The sequence below is a fragment of the Lepisosteus oculatus genome, chromosome 3, assembly GCF_040954835.1.
Source record: "Lepisosteus oculatus isolate fLepOcu1 chromosome 3, fLepOcu1.hap2, whole genome shotgun sequence".
NCBI classification, from domain to species: Eukaryota; Metazoa; Chordata; class Actinopteri; order Semionotiformes; family Lepisosteidae; genus Lepisosteus; species Lepisosteus oculatus.
The window spans coordinates 75025511-75038001 of record NC_090698.1 but is presented as its reverse complement, the minus strand read 5'-3'; the positions used below and the strand labels follow the sequence as shown (position 1 = coordinate 75038001).

The 12491-nt window shown below is 45.3% G+C and overlaps 2 protein-coding genes across 3 annotated transcripts in view; one reads left to right on the top strand and one right to left on the bottom strand.

Moving 5' to 3' along the window:
- The window catches only part of LOC102698393 (dedicator of cytokinesis protein 2-like), a 257475-nt gene that overhangs the window by 71396 nt on the left and 173588 nt on the right, over positions 1-12491 (bottom strand). The window lies entirely within an intron of this gene.
- The window catches only part of LOC107079089 (INSYN2B protein), an 81577-nt gene continuing 80173 nt past the window's right edge, over positions 11088-12491 (top strand). The window contains exon 1 of the mRNA XM_015360851.2: positions 11088-11514. The gene's annotated coding sequence lies outside the window, so the exon portion shown is untranslated. The remainder of the gene's footprint in view (positions 11515-12491) is intronic.

The window sequence follows — 12491 nt, the reverse complement described above, 5'->3', positions numbered from 1 at the left end:
CTGTACTAGAACTAACAGAATGACTATTTGAGACAACTGAATTTACACAACAGAATGATTGTAAAGGATCGCTAAATTCATTGCTTAATGAGGAGGCTGTATCACCACCATTGGGATGGATGACTGATATAAAGGTTACAAAGCCATGTTCTGCAAAACACAGGGCCTATGGATTAGATTAAATGAACCTGAAAGATACAATTCACAAGCTGCAGATCCCAGAGCAAATTTCGCTGTGTAAGAAGTCCAAACTTTGGCTCATACATTCTCATTATTGAGTTCAGGACATAAACTCACAATCTCTAATTTTACTGGCAGACATGGTACATGTTATAGAAAGTTTCCTGCTAGTAAGTCTGTAGTCAGAGTCTTTGCTGGTGCCAGGGACTAGGCAATCTGTTAGACTAATAAACTCAGATCACCAGGATGAATCACATTCCCTAACTTTCTCAGAGGTCTGGCTGCCTTCCCAGACATCATGATTTCATTGGAGACACAATAAAGCTGCAGAAAACCCTCGGAAGAGGGCAGACCGGGGAGCTGGGGATATCCAAGATGCTGCTCTGTGGCTGCAGGCCTAGGGGTGGCCAAGAGACACAAGAGTCTTCTTTTTTAAACAAAAGGAGTGAACAAATAGACAGCTGTCCCTTTAAGACTACAGAAAAATAATTAAAAATAATCACAAAGGTTCAAATCGCAAACACTAGGATAAATAAAGGATGCATTAGTAGTGCGAATGCATCCAAAACTAGAAAAAAAGTTGCTATTTAGCACAAGTGTCTGATGTTTACAGCTGGAGGCTACACACTGAGTGGATGATTGATTGTCCCAGCCATTAGAAACAGGCCTCTGTCAGCTCTCCTGCCGGTCAGTCTGTCTGAGGGTGCAGCACTCCTGCCCAGTCACGGGTTTACACTGGGGCAGCAGCCACGCGTCACAGGGTTAGTAACAGAGGGAGGGTGGAAGGGTCAGTAAGTGGGATGGGGGAGAGAGGGATCAAGGGGAGAGATACGGCATGCAGGAGGAATGGAGTTGGGGGGAAAGGAGGTATTTAGGTGGAATGGAGAAGGGGTGAGGAGTGAAAACTGATGCAGAAAATGATGGAGGATGGAGAAAAGGGAAAGAAAGAGAGGGAAGTGGACTGAGGCACGGAGAAGGGCCCTAATCGTCCTTCTCACTTGGCTGCCTGCACAAATTGAGAGAGGTGCTTGCTGTCGCTATGCATTAAGACCATTTAAAGAGGACATTTCCATTACCAACTGCCTGCAGCAGCCCCCATGGCCACCACACAGCTCACCAGCCTGTCACCCAGCCCTGATACCGACTGCCTGGCCAAGTTGTGCTTGCTGAGCATGGCAGCTGGATCATTTAGATTCTGGTCAGATTCCTTAACCCAGCAAGGTGAGAGAAGGACACTGAGAGACCAGGAACTGCAGGATTCTCTCCTTTACTAGGGAAAACAGCCCCACTGAAGAAGAACACATGCTGGGGTTTCTGTTTGTCTGCCCCAGAGACACACAGACACTCATACACAGATACAAAGAGTTACAGTGTACATCTATACACACCTTCACAGTCATCAAGAGTCCCACAGAGAGACATACAGCTCTTGGCTCTGAGGACAAGGATCCTGCCGAGCTGTGGGAGAGCTGACAGATCAGGACAAGTGCAGTTACAGTGCTACAGCATGACTTTCAACCTCAACTTGAGGCTTATCAGGGTTATCATAATTTCTGTGTTGAAGTGAGCTGAGGGTGCTTGAATTCTCCCCGAATAGGAGGCAAGGAATATCCCTCTAACGGTAATAAGGTTTTAGGGTTACCCAGAGCAAAACAGGTATCTTTATAGAGGCGTAGATACAGCTATAGTATGTGTAGGCTGGGTTAAAAAAGCTAAAGAGTACATCAGCATGTCTGAGACAGAGACTCAAAATCTTCCAGGTAAGAGTTCATCCCTTCAGGATGACATCCTGGCCCAGGAAGAGACACAAGGATAGGACATCTCTGGAAAATGAGAGAGTATTGGGGCTGGGGCAGCCCTGCGGCCTTTCATCCTCCCCTTCATTAGCAAGGGATTCATCAGAGACCATCATTAGACTTTCACTGGGCAGGAAAGCAATCAGACATCAGAATCATCACTATAGTTCAACAATTGGTCAGATTCTTTTTAAATTGTTTCAGCTCAGAGATTGCCGTGTTTCACCCCTCACTCAAGGTTATATCTCTCTGTTCCTCTTCGAATTGTCATAATTTTTCCCACTTCAGGTCTTTCCCTTCTTACTCTCTGAGGAACCTCCACAGCTTATGAAACATTTCTTATTTACATTGCAGCATGGAAGTAACCTCCACTTCTGTCTTCAAAAGACTTTACATAACATCGTCCTGGTCTTCTTGCACCATGGACAGGTGTCCAGATCAGATTAGATCACTTTATTGACCATATACAATTTCTTGCATTAGGAATTTGTCTTTTCACATACGCCAACTTGCTGTCAATGAGACACACAGAGAAGCTTGGGGTCAGAGCACAGGGTCAGCCATTTATACGGCGCCCCTGGAGCAGTTGGGGCTCAGGGGCCCAACAGAGTAGGATTGCCTCTGCCGGCCGCAGGATATGAACCAACAACCTTCTAGCAAAAGGTGCAGATCCTGAGCCACAGAGCCTCCACACTGCCCACAGTCACTGTCCACTGACAAAGCTTGCACACAGACACATCTTACAGACCCAATGTCACACCTTAGTATGAAGGCTGTTTATTCTTCCTTTTAATTGTACTGGTCAGCTTTATTGCAGTGTGACAGTGGAGCACACCTCCCACTGCCCTCCCTACTCCGCAGCGTGTGGGAATGCGGAGCTACAGCACTTGAGGCTCATCAGGTCTGCTATTGAAGATCAACACGAGATCGCGGACGGGTTCAAGCTCTCAACCAGCGTTGTAGCGAAACGGCTACTGAACTATTATTTTTCCCTTTAGTGGAAAGACTTGTCATTGTATATAGCAGAGAAGACTCGCCTTATGATACGATGACACACCGGCACACCACTCGCTCCCTGGCTAAGGAAAAGAAGCTCTCTGCCGGAGCTCAGGCAGTCCACGCAAACCCCTCACTAGTACAGCAGGAACATATCCATTTCAAAAACAGGTTACGAGCTTTAAGAGCTAGGAGCCCAAAGACAGCAGTTTTCTTGAGAACATCACCATCTCAAGATGTGAGGATAAATTAAATCATAAGAATTAAGCCTGGATTTGAACAATGAGTACAAACATTCCAGGTCCTGTGACTGGATTTACTTCCCCGTGTGAGATCTGAACTGCAGAGACTTGACTAATTCCCCAGGTAGGAGACCTGAGCTTCAGGACTGGATTAATTTTCCAGGTATGAGATCTGAGCTCCAGAGACTGGAGTAAGTTTCCAGCTGTGTCTATCATAGCTACTACCCAGAGACTTGAGACTGTGAGCTTTCATGAAATGAAACATTCACATCTGTGATACCTACTGGTGAAAGTACTACTGCTTCTGTACTGCAGTAATGCTGTACCATTGTGGAATACTAATGTTTGCATTAATTGGAATAGATGTTTGATTTCTTAACTGTGTTTCCTTGCATATCTCTGTCAGTACCTGACTGTAGCAGTGTATGATGGTATGACTGTAGCTGTCCTCAGTACAAAATCAAAGATATTTTCTAGGTCTCTCCCTGGAAACGGAGGAGCTGTCAGTATTTACTCATAGTAAAGAGACTCAAAAAGAAAAGAGAAATAAAAGTACAGTATACAGGAAGCAGATTCCTTTCATCCTCAGCCTTTTCACCCCTTGCCTTCTTCTGTCCCAGGGCTGCTCAGCACTTTTACACACAATCCTTTCTGATCCCGGGAAATGATAAGGAAAGAAGCAAATTTCTCTTCCCCTACCAGATAGTCCTCCCTGTTGGATCCCGGGGTGTCAGGGCCAGGACCGCAGTGATGGGTGAGATAGCTGAGGTGATGGCTCTTTTCACTCCAGCACAGACCTTTCCCTGAACGACTGATTCGGAACTGCTACACTGAAGATCTCTGTGTGGTTAGAGTTTTCCTTTCATCTACAGAGTCTAAATCCCATTCCCAGAATAATAAGGGAATTTGAATATGCCCTTCTTAACTGGATGACGACTGATCTGACCAGCTGTAGGACGTTCAGAGACAAAGACAAGTTTGTTATTGATTTGATATTAGATGGTTCCTCTTATTTGGAATTTGACTTTCTATCACTGTTTGAACTTTCTGTTCATCTACAGTTTCTGCAGCACAAGACCCTGATGTATTCTGCTTGTTCTTCTTCTTGCTCAGCAAGTGGCTTCCAGGAAAAGCAGCCGGGGCTCTGGTCTCTGCTGTACCCTTAAACAAGATACTTCATTCAGATTGCTCTCGCTGTGATAAATCAAACTCCGCTTAATTGACTAATCTGGTAAAATCAAGGATTAAAAAATTCATACAGTAAATACTTGTTGACTCCAATCAATGAACATCTGACTCGTCAAAAGTGAAACTCTCCAACAGTGGATCTCTAATAATAAAATGCAGTTTTTCTGCGTGTTTAGTACCTATAATGAAGCTCAGAACACTGTAAAATAGTGTACACCAAATAAAGGTAAAAGCAGATGTTCTGCATCTACAGATGTTTCTGGCTGCGGATATTTGAATATTTTATTGTGAAATCCAACCCATTGCCCTCCATGGTAATGAAGTTCGGGGTCCAATCATAGATTCACAGAATCACAAAAACACCTTACAATGTGTGCAGGGATGCATTAGGCCAGTACCCATTGCCAATCAATATAGATGAGAGCAATATAGTGTTGGTCACACCTGAGAAACAGTGACCAGAGATCCTACCACAGCCAGGCCCTGCTGAGCCCAGAGCTGAGCCCAGAGAAGAGCCCCTCAGCCAGCAGGTCCGGAAGCTCACTGACACCATCCAGCCTCAGGACAGCACAGCTACAACAACACCCATCAAAATCACAGCACAAACCACACAACATTACATAACACAAACTGGAATACTACAGGTCCCTAAGCTGAGTATCTAACAAGGGTAAGAGACAGCAAAGAGACACAATGCCTGATGAATAGAAAATGGATACAGGCAGACCTGACTGCCCAGAGAACACAGGCTGTGCTCCCACTGTCAGCAGGGAGAAACAGAAATGAGCTTTCTGTTTGACTGCAAAAACACTCAAGAAACATTTTTCTCCAAAATAAATGAAATTGCAGAACTCCCACTCTTGCTAGAATCAGAACTATCTAGATCCAATCCTGCTGGGGGAGGCAGATAAATAATATTAATAGAGCTGCAGCCTATTATCTGATTTTCTTCAAAGCCCGAGGAACAGGGAGTTAACCTGCACAAATAATAATATCATATTTTCTGAGTCTGATTAAATGGTATTTCTAATAATTATTGCTTTGGCAACACTTTAATTAATCAATTATGCCAATACAGCACTTTGAACTTGAAGTAGAACAGTGAGAGACAGGATTAAAGACAGAGACAGGATGAGTGACAGACAGATGAAGAAAGAAAGCAGAGACAGATGGAAAAGCAGTGCTAGTTATAACTGTTACTGCACCAGTGTACTGCCGCGGAGGAAGAGCTGAGAGAAAAGAGAGAGGCAAAGGCACAAAGCCTGGAAATTTCATTTTCTCCTTCCTTCTCTCTCTTCAGCTCCCTCTGACTCGCTTCTTCCAAAGATAAAACTTGACTTGCCCTCCCTCTTTGCCCCCTCCAACACAAACAGAACCTGCCTTTAAAATTCTTCATCACTCCTCAGTGCCAGGAGTTTAATGCCTAAGTGAAGTCATAGATGTGTAAGAAAGCGCTATCGAACAGGAATCTCACTGAGACACTGGCACAGCACTGACAGCAGCTCTCACAGATCTCTGAATAATCATCCATAATTCATATAGCGTAACCTATGAATTGTAATAAAAATTACTTTTTAATATACAGATTGTGCAAATTTCCAAGCTGTCCTCTCAATGTTTAGCTGCATAGTTAAACACCACTCAGAAAAACATCTTCTGCAGGTACCCTCTGCTCGAAAAGAAGGTTTTCCTTAAGGATGGGAAATGTGTGCATTATTCTGTGAGGTTTCACCCAGTGTCTGTGCCACAGGCCACTATGTTTTCACCTTTGTCCTCAGCTCCTCAGGGTCTGCTTATTAGTATCATTCACTTGTCGTTCTTATGGCACTATCTCATGATTTTTCCGTTTGATCACCCAGCTATATCACACAACAGTCTGCCTCTCTTCCCGGTGAGCTAAATTCATTCTATGCTCGGTTTGAGGTCAGTAACGCAGATCCAGTCAGAAAGATTCCAGAAATCCAAGCCGGAAACCCACTGATCATATCCAGAGCGGATGTGTGTAAAGTTTTTAAAAAGACCAATCCACACAAGGCTCCTGGCCCTGATGCTATCCCTGGCCGTGTTCTGAAAGCATGTTCAGACCAGCTGGCAGATGTCTTCTTGGACATATTAAATCTCTCTCTAGCTCAGTCTATAGTTCCTTTCTGCTTTAAGAAAACACTATTGTCCCTGTTACTAAGAAACCCAGAGTCAGCTGCCTGAATGACTACCGCCCTGTTGCACTCACATCAGTTATCATGAAGTGCTTCGACTGGTTGGTCAAAGCATATATCATCTCCTCACTGCCTGACACTCTAGACACACTGCAATTTGCATACCGCCAGAACAGGTCAAGAGAAGATGCTATTGCCACTGCCCTCCATACTGCCCTCTCACACCTGGATAAGAAAGGTACATATGTGAGAATGTTGTTTGTTGATTACAGCTCAGCATTCAATGCCATAGTGCCCACAAAGCTTGTCATCAAGATCCAGGACCTGAGACTGAACACCTCCGTCTGTAATTGGATCCTGGACTTCTTGACGGAACATCCACAGGTGGTGAGGGTGGGCACCAACATATCCTCTACCCCGACTCGAAACACTGGAGCCCCCCAAGACTGTGTGCTTAGCCCTGTCCTCTACTCCTTATTTACCCATGATTGTGTCGCCAGGCATAGCTCAAACTCCATCATGAAGTTGCGGACGATACAACAGTCATCGGCCTGATCACAGATGGTGAAGAGTCTGCGTACAGGGAGGAGGTTGAAACCCTGGCAGCATAGTGCCAGGAGAACAACCTCTCTCTGAGCATCGGTAAGACTAAGGAGATGATTGTGAACTTTCGGATCACCAGGGAGGAGATCACACACCTATCTACATCAATGGTACTGCAGTGGAGAGAGTCAGCAGTTTTAAGTTCCTGGGAGTTAACATCTCAGAGGACTTAACCTGGACCCACCACACCAACACCGTGGTCAAAACAGCACGGCAGCGCCTATTCTTTCTCTGTAGGTTAAAGACTTTTGGCATTCCATCACATATCCAGGCCAACTTCTATAGGTGCACTATTGAGAGCATCCTGACTGGCTGCATCACTGCCTGGTATGGGAGCTGCTCCTCCCGAGATCGCAAAGTACTGCAGAGGGTGGTGAAGTCATTACCGGCTGTGAGCTACCAAACATCCAGGAGATCTACTCAGCTAGATGTCTTAAGAAGTCCAGGTCCATTCTCAAGGACCCCAGTCATCCCAGTCACAAACCGTTTTCTCTCCTACTGTCTGGTAAATGGTACTGAAGCATTCGGTCCAAGTCCAACAGACTATAGGACAGCTTGTACCTCCAGGCAATAAGATTGCTAAACAGCCAACCTGCAGTTCCTTTACCAAATCACCTATAATGGCTACATGGACACACAGTTTCATTGTATTGGGAACACTGCACTACTAGGACATAATGTATTGCATACACTATGGACACATAGCTCTATTCATATTGAGTTTTTATTCAATTTCTATTACATTATAATTTATTATTATGTAACCATATTTTCATAGCCTTGGTGATTCTGGTGATTTTTGTGAGCTGCAGAAAAGACATTGCTGCACACTGTATTGTTTTGCATTTGATAAATAAACTTTGATTTGATTGGATTTGATTTGACACAAGTGGTGTAGTGTATTTCAAACAGAGAACAGAAGACTGAACAAGCTGCCCAGCCATGATGTTGAAACTGATTGATGAACACGACCGTGATAGACCTTTCAAGAAGTGGCTGGATGAGATCCTGGAATCAACTAACTTCTAACAACCAGGAAGGCGCAGCATGGACCGAGTGTCTCCTTTTTGTGTAACTGTTATAGTTCTAATAACTGGGAGAGAGGGAGGCTGTGTGGACTGAACAGTCAATAATTTGAGATCTGGATGCCTCACTCCTCAGCGTTGACTTCAACAACACGTTGGCCAAGGAAGCTGCTGAGACCTTCCACTTGTAAAGAATCTCGACTTTAATGCAGGAAGAGTATTGACGAGCACCACCATATTGCAAAAGGTGTATGATCAACAGTATTTGATGTCACCACCTTATTAACCATGACTGATGCTTACTGCATGTATTTCACACTGCAGTTATGTGCCACACATGAACTGTAATTAACCTCTTCACTGTGGAATATGTCCTGATAGAGGTGCATTTGGCATAATTAATTTCCAACATTGCAGCAGAAGCTTCAGTGCCTTCTGCAATATTGTCTCCATTCCTCCTATACAGCTCCATTACATAGCAAGCACCTGTCCTGCAATACCTCTTGTTAGAACAGAAACATGGCATCACACACATTGCATCACATTACACTAAAACTCCATTAGAGAAAGCAACTTTAACACATTCCTAAGAAAACTTCAATTACATTATTATTATTATTATTTTGCAATCAAATGTAGTGTACAATGTATCAAAACCATATATTAACAATGAGTTCTAAAAAATAGCTAGTCTCTCACTTTCTGCTCAGATCACATCAGAAAACCAGATCTGCTGTTCATCCAGCCTGTTCATTAAGTCTGATTGGTTAGAGGAGAAATAAAACAGCTGACCTATATTAGAATGTCTAACTGCAACTATATATCACCATTTGGCCTAACAAAGGTGTAATGATATATATCTCTTTCAGTTTTAAGGAATACTTGATCTCCTATCTATCATCCTGTTTCACATTCTCCTACAGTATATGGAATAATATGGTGACCCTTCATGTACATAAAACTAAAATACATCATAACTGTTTTTATATGTTAAATGTATGTTTATATATCCCTCAACCCCCCAAAACCACCATACATTCCCACTTCTTTAATTTGGCCCTGATGCCCCTCCCTCTGAACACGATGACAATCCCACAGTCATACTGTTGGTTTTTGGTGGTTATTGAGTGATAGTCATGGGTTTAGGGGTTGAGGTAGTGACTCTGATAGTTTTGAGGTTTGAGGGAGTGACCCTGGTGGTTTTTGTGATGCCTCAGAGGACGGGGGTATCTGGGTTGTGTTTAGGAAGAAGATGAAAATGTGTCGTGTTTGGATGGAAAGTAGTGATTGTTGGTTCTTATTGAGTTGGTAGAAGTATTAGTATTCATTTTTATGTAATTTATTCTTTCCCTTATACATTTAATCTGTCATACATTACATTTAATCTTTTTTATTTACTATTGTGCAGCTTGTCTGTGTGTTATATATATTTGCTGTGGCAAGACTTCAACTTTGTCATGCTGATGGAACAGTTTACCACTAGAGTGCACTGTTCCCTTCTGTGTCGGCGCAAGATAGAGCAAAAGGCATTGAGATTCCTAACTGACCTGCTGGCTCCAGTGCAAATTCACTCCACTTCCCCAAGTCAAAAAACACTGCAGCCCAGGTTTAATCAAATCTTCGACCCTTTTGCCAGTCACAAATCATAAAGCCTGATCTTAATCCATAACATCTTAGATTCTTGGTCTACCCAATTCTTCCCTGACTGTAATTCATGACTGGCAGGGGGGCCCATGCACATTTAAGCTTGAAATATGCTTCTGTGAAAATAAATAAGCATTCCAACTTTTATGTTTTATGATTCTACCTTCTCATGCTGGATTTGCACACTTGCCAGGTTTGACAGATGATTTCCATGATGATTTCAAAGCAACAATGTTAAAGAACATGTCAATTACAGTATTTCTGTAATTGAAATTTGAAATATAACTCTCCTGTGCTGGAGATTTTACTGTAAATCTTAAGTCTTAAATGCTAGACAGGTCTGGGTTTACACAAAATATCCAGCTTTACCAACAATGATGACTAATGCAAACATCTCCCTTTAGACATAGTTTCAAATAGCAAAATGAATGGAAGGCAAACTACCAGCTAGTACACACAAGGAAACACAGTGACATCTGTTATTATGTATTCTGACGTTACAAATGCCTGTTAAATGTGTTGTGGATCATGGCCTATTTCAGGTGCATCTACATGTTTTAAAAAGAGAAGCAGGAGGAAAGCTAGCTTGCCCTTATGCAGCGCGACTCTCTCTGAAGTTTGTGACCTCACTCTTCGTCACTCTTCATCACCCCACCTCAGCCTGCCTCTCTCCTCCCTCTGCATCACTCTGATGTCCCTGAGGGGGGTGCACCAGTGGCCAGTCAGAGCCCCACACTGACACAGGCACAGCTGCTTCGTGGCTAATGACAGCAGCCCTGTCCTGTCCACTGAACTGTCCAAACAGTTTTCAAAATCCATTCCATGAATACATCACAAAAAAATGTGACTCCGCACACCCCTCCAGCACAGCCCATGCTGAAGTCAGTCGAGCCGAGGACGAGCCACTGGAACAGAAAAGTGCAGCCTCTTCCTTCCCACAGCCTGCTCTCACCTTCACACCTCTCCTGTCCTCTCCCTCTCCCACCCCACCCCCTCTTTCATCACCTATTCCAAGCCTCCTCTCCTGCTTCTCTCTCTCACTCCGCGCTCCCCTCACCTTCCCTCGCTCTCCTCTCCTGCAGCCGTGCGTCCTCTGTTTTTTAATTAAACTGAAACACAGGAGGCCCCTCCCCCTGTACCCTCAGCGATGATGACACACCGGCTCCTGCTGCCAAAGAGCATCTCTGGAAAAGAGAGAGAGGGAGAGGGAGAGAAGGAAGGAGACAGAGAGAGGAGGGAGGGAGGGAGGGAGGGAAGTAGCAGCCTGTGCTTTCATTTTCTCCGCACAGCCGAGAGCAGGCTGAACTGCAAGGAGAGGCAGGACCGCAGCCCCTCTCTCTCTGTCACGCACGCTGAGCCGGGGGGACAGCAGGAAGCGCGATGGGCTTCCCCCAAGCCAGAGGGTGTGCAGGCGGAGAGTAGAGTGAGCAGCGCCAGGGGAAGAGAGAGGGAGAGCCCAGCGAGAGAGAGAGAGGAAATAGAGTAATCACTGAAACTGCCCTGACCCTGCTGACAGCCTGCACTGGGACCTGACGATCTTACCACAAATACCTGCACTTCCCAAGCTAATCGAAGGCACACAGCAGGGGAGCAGAGGAGGGAAGGAGAGAGGAGAAAGGCTCACACACAAGGAGGCAGAAGAGGAGGATTCAGTGGGAGTGAGAGAATGCGAATTGAGGTGAAGGTGAGTGGGGGCTTTTCTCTCTCTCGGTAGTTTGCTACCTGTGCTGTTGCCGTGAGCTGGGGCTCCGGGGCTCAGCAGCCACACTGCTGGCAGGGTGCTGGCAGGCAGGATGTGCCAGAGGTGGCAGGACGGGGGGCCGGGAGAGGTCCAGCCCGAGTCACAAGCCTTGCAGGATGTTGGGAAACTCCAGTCATCCCCCCATCCTGCCACTCTGCTCTTCCCACGCTGCCTCTCGCTTAACACAGAGAGTCTGATTGAGACACCAAACTAATTTCACCAGCCCACTCACTCCTGCTCAGGTCATTACTCACGGAGGTGTATCCGCTGTAGGCGGGCATGTCTCTCTCCACGGGAGCGCCGAGCAGCTGTCTGAGGAGCCTGACTGTGTCTGTGTGTGCCTGCCTGCCCAGAGGCTCGCTCGCACCCAGACCCTCTCCGTGAGACGCATGGCTGAGGAGAGGAGCCTGTGCACGTGTCTGTGTCTCTGTCGGTACGTGGGCATCGGACTGAGCCTGCGAGCCTCAGACGGCTGGAATGAGGACAGGAGTCTACCAGCAAAGACAGGAGGTGACAGCAATAACTTGGTCTGAGACTTTTTAACTCAGCACTTGCCTTTGTGTCTGGTTGAGTGCGGCACCAGAGTGCGGAGACAGTGCAGATGATGCCGGGGGCTCGATTCTGACTGTCTCTGCACAGCTGCCCCTGGCCGTGGGTGTTGCTGGAGGGGACCTCAGGATTGCAGTGAGGGCTCCTCGTTACAGGCTATGAGGCTTGATTTGCTGTCGGCATGTGAGCCTTTTAAAAGGTGGTTTCTGGATAGCACTGGAGAGACTGCCATTACAAGGTGGATAAGAAGATCAGCAGTAACTATTATCTTTATCTGAGGACTGTGTGAACTGTTACTGTTATGAAGATGCACAGAAGGAAAAAGGCTCAAGTTTTATTTTTTTTTAAAAGCTTCAGAAGGACTCAAACTG